Source organism: Miscanthus floridulus, chromosome 2, assembly GCF_019320115.1.
Source record: "Miscanthus floridulus cultivar M001 chromosome 2, ASM1932011v1, whole genome shotgun sequence".
Taxonomy (NCBI): Eukaryota; Viridiplantae; Streptophyta; class Magnoliopsida; order Poales; family Poaceae; genus Miscanthus; species Miscanthus floridulus.
Window position 1 is genome coordinate 137890 of NC_089581.1, and position 12454 is coordinate 150343.

Below are 12454 nucleotides of genomic sequence, written 5' to 3' on the forward strand. Positions count from 1 at the left end.
TTCACCGCTCCCGGTCTGTCGGCACGGCACGTCCTCCTTGACCTTCACCTCGCCGTCGACCACCGCATCCGAGCTCCACACATGCACAACACAAGCCAAAAGACATGTCGCACACATAGCTTTCGTCATGGTAGGGTTAGTCACCACTCAACCTACTTCGTGGATCACATTGACAATCACTCGTTACAAAACGAACACACAAGGGTACTTGTCAACCTTGTGTTCGCAGGCTCTAGCGCTGGCTGCGACAGGGAGAAAGAATGCTGGGACGCTGGTCTGCAAACGCCGAGATCAAAACAGAGAGAAAATGAGTAACTCACAACCGTGAATACCGTATCAAGTGATAAGAAGTAATATAATACTACAAAGATTATTCAATGATTGCTTTAGTATTTCACGGATGCAACAACTAAGTAGCGAGCATGTTCGTTGGTTAGTTTCTGAGTTGATAAGCTTGGCTGGTGCTGGTTTGTTACGAGAGGAAAACACTATTGGCTGATTGAAAAAGTTCTAACTAAAACCAACAAACGAATAGGCTGAGTACGAGAACGATGACCCTCGATGCTTCTATTGTGGCCACTTCTCATGGGCCCTGTGGGCCCTGATGGCCCCCACGTTTTAGATGGAAGCATTACTTATGTCTTCAGAAGCTGATCAAAAGTAGCTCTTTCTTATCTGTGCTCTGTAATATGAAAATTCTATTTCGACACTATTATACTGTGCTTTAACGTTATATATTGTTGTTCTAAAAAAAACTAAGCCATGGACCAATCAAAAACAAGGAAGAACGAGCTGCTGCACTTGGCTCCAAAAATCACCGGTCACTTACCACCGGTTAGCACCGGTGCTGCGCCTGCTGCTCAAACGGGAGCGCCTCTGCTGGAGGAGCAGCGAACGCTGCTAGCACGAAACCAGAAAATCACGCACAGACAGAAAGCGGACACAGAACTGCTGGAGACCGACGAACGCCGAAAGCCGGTGCCTGACGCGCTTGCAGCGCCGCGCAAGGAGAGTCACGGGGCCGAGACTGGGCTGGGTCTGCGCAGCAACGAACCGTGAAGTGAAGGAGCGAACAAGCGTACGGAACCGAGCGACTCCAAACAGGGCTGGGGCGCGGGTCTGCACGCGCTCGGAGACCGGAGAAACGGGATTGCTTGGCGTTGAGCCTGACCGCATCGGTGGCCAACGGTGCTCACACCGGTGCGCCCAACTGGAGCTGGAGACCGTTTTGTTTTTCGGTCCTTTTTTTTAAAAGATTTTCATAAATACGTCTCTGACAGTATCCTTTAAAAAAAATAGGCTCTGGCCTCGGCGCTGTGATAATTAGCGCCGAGCTTACACGTTTCGAGGACAATTGCTTTGACGCCGAGGTTTAGGGCCATTTTCTTCGTGTCGTTGACGTGGCTGCTTGCGTGACAAGGACGTGGCATGAGCTCGGTGCCGTGGATCTTGGCGCCGAGCTCGCCGCCAATTACTACGGCGTCGAGCTATGGAAATTGATAAATTTTTATTTTTATTATGACTTGGATATTGAGAAATATGGCTAACTCTAGTTTTTTTTACAATGATTTGTTGTTTGATCACTTAAAACAGTGTAGAAATACTTACAATAAGAAATGATCTAGGATTTATGTTCATGAACTAGCCTAAAAATGCTTCTAAGTGTTGGATCAATAGTTAACTCTTTTTTTATGATGCTGTTTTGACCAGGGTAAAACTATAGTTTTTTTTCTAGATATGAAGTTTGACCTTTAATAGAAGTTATAGTTTGAGTTGAGTACAACAAATTTTACTTTTGGACCTAAACCTAACTCAGTCTTTAACATGGCCGAATTGTGACGCTGTTTTAGCCCCTCTAAATCTTTCTAATTCCCTTATCGCCGGTAGTGAATTGACATGTTTGCGACATTTTATCTTCTAAATTTGTATAACAACTCAATTTGATACCGTACTACGAGTTTGAATACTCTATGAGAAGATGACAACAAAACAAGTCTCGTCAAGTTTGGACTTAGCCACGGTAAAAAAATCAGACTTAGCCACGGTCATAAATTATAGATTTAGCCATATTTCCACGTGCTTACAGGTAATGACGTGCTTACAGGTGAGGTGTGTTGCGTTTGTGCTTGCATGCCTACACATGCACATACGGTTCGTTGCATGCACCGATGCATCTTCGGTTAGCAATGCAATAGACGCATAGAGCCGAGCCCTGCATCGCCCCGCCGTACTGCAGAAGTCGAGCTCTGTACTGTGTTACCCGGACGTGTTGTTGTTCCATTTGGTTAGGCAAATTTTTTATCTTAAGTATTTCTAGATTGTTTTAAGTGATTAAACAAGTCACTGTAAAAACTCTAGTATTAGCCATATTTCTCAATATCCAACCTAGACAACATCCATGAGTTCTTTTCTGCCATCTCGTGTCTCAACCATCTAGAGTTCTTGTCAGTGCGACTCGATAAGAACATGAATGGTATGTTTCTTTCTCTGGATGACACAATTGCTCGGTCACCAAAGATCCTCAATTATTGCTTAAAGCTGCACGGGCATATACGCATACTACCATCATGCAGCTGGATCAAGGAGTTTGTCGACGTCCAAAACTTGGACCTTGAGGTAACCTTACAGGAACAGCATGACATGCAGGTCATCCTAGATCATTTAGTACATCGTACCAACGGGCCCATGAAACGTCTATGTATCAAGCCAGTTCAAGATGATGCAGTCCATATAGGCATTAATGATGAGCGGAAGTTCGCTGGGTTATGACTTGAGGTCCTTGAAATTGTTTGCACCACAAACTTATAGGCAACTATTAGAAATATACAAATTTGGAAGATAAAATGTCGCAAACATATCAATTCACTACCAGCGATAAGCGAATTAGAAAGAATTAGAGGAGCCAAAACAGCGTCACAATTCGGCCATATTAAAGACTGATTTAAGTTTAGGTCCAAAAGCAAAGTTTGTTGTACTCAACTCAAACTACAACTTCTATTAAAGGTCAAACTTCGTATCTAGAAAAGAAACTATAATTTTACCCTGATCAAAACAACATCATAAAAAAAAAGTTAACTATTGATCCAACACTTAGAAGCATTTTTAGGCTAGTTCATGAACATAAACCCTAGAATTTTTTTTATCTTAAGTATTTCTAGAGTGTTTTAAGTGATCAAACAACAAGTCGCTGTAAAAAATCTAGAGTTAGCCACATTTCTTAATATTCAAGTCATGGTAAAAATTAAAATTTATCAATTTCCATAGCTCGGCGCCGTAGTAATTGGCGTCGAGCTCATGCCACGTTCGCGCCACGCAAGCAGCCACGTCAACGACACACAGAAAATGACCCTGGACCTCAGCGCCAAAGCAATTGGCATCGAGACGTGTAAGCTCAGCGCCAATTGTCAAGGCGCCGAGGTCAGGGTTTATTTTTTGAAAGGATACTGCCAGGGGCGTATTTGTGAAAATCTTTCAAAAAAAGGACTGAAAAACAAAAAAATCAGAGCTCGATACCGACAAACAGAAGAGAGCACGAGCACCAGAACAACACGACACAGGAGCTCGAGCGGTCGAACAGAAAAGGGACGGTCACAAAATCGGCAAGAACTCGGTCAAATAAAAAGGAATCGCTCCCAAATTTTGTACAGGCCGTCACAACGGAGTTGGTGAGCATTATCTAAGAGATCATCGTCCAATTTCAACTCAATCTCTAGCAAATTTCAGATCAATCCAAGAACACAAAAAAGTTCACCAAAACAAAAATCGCCGATTTCTCCGTGCTCGAGTCGAATCAATCAAATTAACTCTTAGTGTCGCTTCAACTCATGTCATAGCACGAATCAACGCAAAAAGAAAGAACCGATTTCGTCTCAAATCGACGAAACGAAAAATCCCCAAAATAGCTCCGAAAATAAAAAAAAGACAGATTTGGAGAGGGGAACAAATGGTGCACGAAATTGATCTTAACTAGCTCAAGAGGTCATATTACAAGCCATTCCTAGTCTAAACAAAGCTAAGATGACAAAAAGGTCATAAACAAGAGCCAAACCCCTCTCAATCCCTACCCTCCAATCAACACCACACAAATGAGAGAAATCCTTCTGCCCAACCAGTCCCTTCACATATATATAGGCACCCGTCAAAAGACAAAAAACATCCTCACATGAAGTACTCATCCCAAATACCCGCTAGAGGTAAATCTGTCCAAGTTTTTCTTCGTTGATCCAATGGACCCGGTGCCTTCTCGACTTCGCTTCGCCTCAACGCAAGCTTTGAGATACCACCACGTGTCCACTGATCCGCCACTCCCTAGTTTTGAGGTCCAAACCGATCAACCCCGCCACCGATGGTTTTGAGGCCCAAACCACCAAACCGTCCACGCCTGGTTTTGAACTCTAAACCAGAATCCGTCCTCCGATGGTTTTGAGGACAAAACCACCAAACCCCTCCGATGGTTTTGAGTAAGAAATCACCAAATCCCTCCGATGTCAATGCGTGTCCGACCTCCATCAAGCTTGACACCTTCGCCTTCCTTCTTGACTTGATTGACGCCATCTACATCTTCCATGTAGATGCGTGTCCGGCCTCCGTCAAGTGCCACGACGCCATCCTCCTCCTCCTTGACTTGGTCATCGCCGTCTTCATCACCCATGTACTCTTGCGCTTGTCGATGTCCCCAAGTGTCAGCCACCATGGCTGGTCACCTGGCCTCCTGGTCCCTTGGTCCAAGCCTCACGTCCGTCCTTCACCGCTCCCAGTCCATCGGTTCGGCACATCTCTACTTGATCTTCACCTCGTAGTCGACCACCGCCTCCGAGCTCCACACCTGCGCACCACAGGCCAAGAGACATGTTGCACAACCCCAACTCAAGCTATGGTTAGTTCACGAACTCAACCCAAAACGCAAGTCACGTTGACAATCACTCATCACAACCGAACCACAAGGGTGCATATCAACCTTGTGTTCGCACGTATAATATTAAAAGGGGAGAATATTTTTCCTCTTCATTTTTGTTTGTCAGCCCATCCCAATGCACCTCACTATATTCTGTCTGCATCTCACGCTCTTGTCGTCCACATGTTTCCAATTCAAAGCCAGTATAAACTATAAACCAACTCCAACACATGACCATGTTTCGAACAACAGTCTATCCATGGTACGGGGTCTGATTTTAAGACGTAATAGAACTAACAAGGGTGATACGGTCATTACATAATTTTTTGAGCCATAAGTTGTATAGTTGACCATACGAGTCGTACGTTACATCATATATGTTTTGTTTATTAACTTCATTCCATGCTTTCTAAGAAGAAAGGAAAAGAAAAAGAAAAGCAAAAAATCAGATTCAAGGAACAAATTTTTGCCCAGATATACTGAGTGAACAAAAAAGATTCAAACATACACTCCACATGGCCCCCACATCACTCTCCTCCTCTGGGGGTGACTCGGGTGGCACCAAACACCATCGCCTCTGGTCCCCTCCCCCACACCTCCTCAGCCCGACCATCGTCGGAGTTCGGTGCCGAGGGTCCGGTGTGAACAAGGAAGGCAGTGGCTAGGATTCCTCCCTCCCTCTCTCTCTCTCGGTGGAGCACTTCGTCGACAGCAAGGAGTGCATGGGGCGGTGGTCGGCGGTGCTTCTCCGACCACGGTATGGCAGGATTCAGTGCCTAGCCGCCCGGATCTGTCGCCTTCGGGCTGGGCCAGGTCGCTGGTGGAGTGGAGGAGCTAGTGGCATTGGGGGCGGCCATGGAGGGCGGTCTATCTAGCTGGGCTGCTGCTCTTCAATTATGGCTGGAGGAACATGGCTGCTTCTTAAAGGCCAAGAGGCTATGGCTCGGTAAGGCACGAGGAAGGTAGCAAGGGGGCCACGGAGGTGTTCGTACGGTGATGGCGAGTGGGCAGCACGGCGTGGCGATGGCAGCGAAGTGGAGGCTAGTGTCGACGACTCAATCTAACCAAGCGAAGGTTTTTTCCCTTGAGGCTCGTGTCAATGTCCCAATCCGACCGGTGAGGAGAAGGCCAAGGTGGTGAGCTGTGTCTCTGGAAGCTTTGTATCCATGCACGTGGTGCGGCTAAGAGTCCGGTGGTGGTGAGACGAAGGTGAAGTTAATGGAGCGGCTCAGTGGTACCAAGTCACCCCGACAGCGAAGCAAGCTCCGATCCTCGAAGAGTCCAGCGGCGGGAGTGGAGAGGGCCCCATGCACTTTAAGGCGGTGTGTCCGAGGAGCGGTGTGCGGTAGTGGATGTGGCGAGGCCCCCACGCATTTGAGTTGCCTTGGAGATCTAGGATCCAATGCGGTGTTTTGATTGTTTGGTGTGTAAGCTGCAGCTGCGGTATGTCGGCGAGCGGTCCTGCATGGCGGTGGCCTCTTTGATGTGGTGCGGTGGGCTTCTCTTCTGACTTCTGCCAACGCATGGCCATGGTTGGGAGATTGACGATCGTGTGTGCGTGACCTGAAGACGACGACGGCATGGTGGTGGAGTCATGGTAGCTACATGGCTTGCAACGAACTGTGGTGGCTAGTTCTGCATGGCAGCGACTGGTTGGCGTGGGACATCGTCGGTAATGATGGTGCTTGCGGTGAGGGCTACTTGTCGGCTCTACTCTTGGTTTGTGGGGTGCGGCATGGGGAACTTTTTGGAGTTGAGTGGAGTTGGTGTGCCTGTGTTGATGCCTCAATCCAACCGACAGTTGTTGAGTGTGGCTCGTGTCGATGTCTCAATCTGACTGGCTAGAGTTATTTTCTCTTCCTTTTGTTAAGTTTTTTTTGCAACGTGGTTGTTGGTCTTTGTTGTATCGTTGTGTCCATTTTGGGCTCATCTTCTTTTTAATATAATCGACATCTCTCTTGCCTAATTTGTTTAAAAAAAAGTAAAATGCACCAGAGGTTCATTAACTTTTAAAGAGGTGTCATCTAGGTCCATCAACTGTCAAACTGCATTTTTGGGTCCCTAAACTTTTCAAATGGTTCACTGGAGGTCCATACCTCTTCGTTTATATATGTATTTTGTAGAAACCACCATCTATTTCTTTTTTCTTTACACACTTACCCCTCTCCGTCCTCTAGCCACCGCGCACTAGCTAGCCTACTGCTCCGGTCATTCGATTGGTTGCTCCATCAATCTTCATTGAACAGCGGCCACGACTCCCTCATAAGTAAACAACTCTGAAAGGTCCTAATAGCTAGAGGGGGGGTGAATAGCCTAATAAAAATTCTACAACAACACTTAACAAAATAGTTAGATAATTATGAGGCAAAGCAAGTGTTGCGCTAGCCTACTCAAAATGTAAGCCACCTACCACAATTCTAGTTTAGATAGTGTCGATTCACACAAGAGCTATGACACTACCCTATGTTAGTGTGCTCTCAAAAGCTAACTAAAGAGCCACACCAACCAAGCAAGCAAGCTCTCACAACTAGCTACACTAAAGAGCTTGTCAACTAGTTTGTGGTAAAGTAAAGAGAGTGATCAAGGAGAATATACCGCCGTATAGATGAGAGAACCAATCAATCACAAGGATGAATAACAATGAAGACCAATCACCTCGGAATCAATGATGAACATAATGATTTTTACCGAGGTTCACTTGCTTGCCGGCAAGCTAGTCCTCGTTATGGTGATTCACTCACTTGGAGGTTCACGCGCTAATTGGCTTCACACGCCAAACCCTTAATAGGGTGCCGCACAACCAACACAAGATGAGGATCACACAAGCCACAAGCAATCCACTAGAGTACCTTTTGGCTCTCCACCGGGAAAAGGTCAAGAACCCCTCACAATCACCACGATTGGAGCCGGAGACAATCACCACCCTCCGCTCAAAGATCCTCGCTGCTCCAAGCCGTCTAGGTGGCAGCAACCACCAAGAGTAATAAGCGAAATCCATAGCGAAACACGAACACCAAGTGTCTCTAGATGCAATCACCCAAGCAATGCACTTGGATTCTCTCCCAATCTCACAAAGATGATGAATCAATGATGGAGATGAGTGGGAGGGCTTTGGCTAAGCTCACAAGGTTGCTATGTCAATGTAAATGGCCAAGAGGGTGAGCTTGAGCCGGCCATGGGGCTTAAATAGAAGCCCCCATGAAATAGAGTCATTATACCCCTTCACTGGGCATAACACGGGCCGATCGGACGCTCCGGTCCAACTGACCGGACGCTGCTCCTCAGCGTCCGGTCGCCCGATGGCGGCCACGTGACCTTCATTCAACAGAGAACATTTGATCTCAATGGTCAAAATGTTGACCGGACGCTCCGATAGAGCTGACCGGACGCTGGACCCTCAGCGTTCGGTCGTTTCCAGTAAGGGTCCAAAACGTGATTTTGACGACCGGACGCATCCGGTCATGCTTGACCGGACATAGCCCAGCGTTCGGTGCTTAACCCTAGTCACTGTGCCGACCAACAACATAACCGAATGCACCCCTTCAGCGTCCGGTCGCAGAGCGACCCAGCGTCCGGTCGTTTGACCGATGCCAGCGTCTTCGCTGCTACACCTGACCGGACGCGCCGGTCCAACCGAGACCAGCGTCCGATCACTTCTAGTGACCTTTGTCTTTTCTGTCTAGGGCACCGGTGGAGTTACTTACCCTTGCACCTAAACTTCACCCCCTTGATCAAATGTGCCAACCACCAAGTGTATCACCTTGTGCACATGTGTTAGCGTATTTTCACAAACATTTTCAAGGGTGTTAACACTCCACTAGATCCTAAATGCATATGCAATGAGTTAGAGCATCTAGTGGCACTTTGATAACCGCATTCCGATACGAGTTTCACCCCTCTTAATAGTACGGCTATCAAACCTAAATGTGATCATACTCTCTAAGTGTCTTGATCACCAAAACAAAATAGCTCCTACAAAATATACCTTTGCCTTGAGCTTTTTGTTTTTCTCTTTCTTCTTTCCAAGTCGAAGCACTTGATCATCACCATGCCATCATCATCATCATGCTATGATCTTCATTTTCTTCACCACTTGGAGTGTGCTACCTATCTCATGATCACTTGATAAACTAGGTTAGCACTTAGGGTTTCATCAATTCACCAAAACCAAACTAGAGCTTTCAATCTCCCCTTTTTGGTAATTGATGACAACCCTTATACAAAGATATAAATTAAAATTCAATTGAATCCATGTTGCTTGTCCAAGCATATTTACCATGTGTAAGAGGATATGGACAAGTTTCATGAACTCCATATGGTAGCAATTGCTCCCCCTACATATGTGCTAAGAGTTTGGATTGTAGCTTGCACATATGATTAGATAGGAAATATAGGAGTCAATGTCTACCAAATGATGCTAAGGTATAACAGATGGACCTTTAAAGCGTGATACCAATCGGAGTGCACCATTATACCATCCTTAGCATCATGGTTAACTTGATACCACTTGGAAACAACACTTTGAAAAATGAAACCACTATATAACATATGCATGCTAGTTTTTCATTTCATCATTCAAACCTACAACTAGCATACACCACACAAGCATGGATATCGAAATTTAAAACTTGTGCCATGCAAGCAAAACATATGAAATGCACATTCAAATGCACCATACAAGTTCATGAGCTTGCTCCCCCTACTTGTGTGCTCAAAATTTTAGTTGATCCATTTCCTTTGTTCATTTCTCTCATATATCAAGATATCTTTATGTTTCTCTCCCTTTATGATATTTCTCCCCCTTTTTCACTATTTTTACTACTATCTTTGTTTCTCTCCCCCTTTGTCATCAATGACCACAAAGGTTCTAAATATAGATAGTATTACTTGTAGGGTCAAGATTATCAATGTCAATCAATGGAGTGAGGATCATTTTCCCAAATTTGGTTCAAACTAGAATATATGCCAAAGATATTTAACTCGGTTTGATCTAAGGACAAGCTTCTTCACACCTCCAAATAAGGGTTATCTTGTACCATGTTGAGTTAAACACTTATAGCTCATTTTCTAGATTAAACACTAGGTTTACAAGCCCATAAACATGTCATATGCTATCACTAGATCATGTCAAGCATAGAAGGAATAGTGATACCATATAAACATCAAATTCATTTGATTTTCATGAATAAGCCTAATAAAATAGAACCACTTGAAAGGTCTTAATAAAATTGAAAATATGACTAGATGCACTAATCATGTCCTTTGCAAAGATGTATGTCATGCCAATCAACTTTTACCTTGGAGTGCTCAAAGGAGAGGCATGTCATAAAAGTGGGGGGTGCATCAACACATATTTGAGAAATCCAATATGTTCAACTCATTCCTTAGCTTGCAAAACATTTTCTCATCCAATGGCTTGGTGAATATGTCGGCAAGTTGATCTTTGGTGCCTACACTCTCAATGCAAATGTCCCCTTTTTGTTGGTGATCTCTTATGAAATGGTGGCGGACATCAATGTGCTTTGTTCTTGCATGTTGCACCGGATTGTTGGTTAACTTGATTGCACTCTCATTGTCACATAGCAATGGCACTTTCTTGAACTTGATTCCAAAGTCACACAAAGTGGCCTTCATCCAAAGTATTTGTGCACAACAACTACCGGTGGATATGTATTCGGCTTCGGCGGTTGATAATACAACACTATTTTGCTTCTTTGATGACCATAAAACAAGTGATCTTCCCAACAATTGACATATGCCCAAGGTGCTCTTCCTTTCAACCTTGCATCCCGTATAGTCCGAGTCGGAGTAACCAACTAGCTTAAACTTTGCTCCTTTGGGATACCACAAACCAACATTTGGTGTATGCTTCAAGTACTTCAATATTCTCTTTGTAGCATTCAAATGACTTTCTCTTGGTGAGGCTTAAAATCTTGTACACATGCATACACTAAACATGACATCCGGCCTTGATGCGGTCACATAGAGTAGGCTTCCAATCATAGACCGATACAACTTTTGATCCACCATATTTCCACTTGCATCACTATCCAAGTTGCCATTGGTTCCCATTGGTGTGCTAATGACTTTGCTATCAATCATGCTAAACTTCTTGATCATGTCCTTGATGTACTTGCCTTAACTCACAAATATACCATTCTTCAATTGCTTGATTTGAAGACCAAGGAAGTAACTCAATTCTCCAATCATGGACATCTCAAACTCATTAGCCATCATCTTTCCAAATTCATCACAAAAGTCTTGATTGGTTGATCCAAATATGATGTCATCAACATAGATTTGCAATACAAATAGATCTTTTCCATTCTTCTTGATGAAAAGAGTGGTGTCAACTTTGCCCATTGTGAACCCTTTAGAGAGGAGGAAGTCCCTCAATCTCTCATACCATGCTCTAGGTGCTTGCTTCAAGCCATACAATGCCTTCTTCAACTTGTATACATGGTTGGGCTTCTTATCATCTTCAAAACCGGGAGGTTGCTCTACATATACTTCTTCATTGATGTAGCCATTGAGAAATGCACTCTTAACATCCATTTGATAGAGCTTGATGTTGTGGGCACAAGCATAGGCTAGCAAGATTCTAATTGCTTCCAATCTAGCAACCGGGGTATATGTTTCTCTAAAGTCAAGACCTTCAACTTGAATATAGCCTTGTGCTACCAATCTTGATTTGTTCCTTACTACTATCCCATCTTGATCTTGCTTGTTTCTAAAGACCCATTTGGTTTCAATCACATTGTGTCCCTTTGGTCTTTCTACCAACTCCCATACTTGATTTCTTGTAAAGTTATTCAATTCTTCATGCATAGCATTCACCCAATCAATATCCTTTAATGCTTCATCTATCTTCTTTGGTTCAATGGATGACACAAATGAGAAATGCTCACAAAATGATGCCAATCTTGATTTTGTTTATACACCTCTAGAAATATCACCAATGATAGTGTCCAATGGATAATCTCTTGCAACATTGGTTGGTTGGAGGATTGGAACTTGATTGCTTGCACTTGCTTGATCATTTGGTTGAGATGATGTACTAACCACTTGATCTTATTCATTGTCATGAGATCCACTTGCACTAACTTGATTTGTATCATCTTACACATTTGAGTTAGAGAGTACTTGCACTTGATCATCTTCATCATCATTCACTTGCCTAGGCCTTAATTCACCAACATCAATGTTCTTCATGGCATTTGAAAGTTAAATGCCTCTAACATCTTCTAAGTTCTCATTCTCTTCTTGTGAACCCTTGGTTTCATCAAATTCAACATCATGAACTTCCTCAAGAGTACCACTATCCAAATTCCAAACTCTATATGCTTTGCTTGTAGTGGAATAACCAAGTAGGAATCCTTTATCACATTTCTTGTCAAACTTGTCCAATCTTGTGCCTTTCTTCAAGATACAGCATTTGCAACCAAAGACTTGAAAATATGCAATGTTGGGCTTTCTACCATTCAAGAGCTCATATGGTGTCTTTTCTTTCAATCGGTGACAATAGAGGCGGTTGCTACAATAGCAAGCCGTGTTGATAGC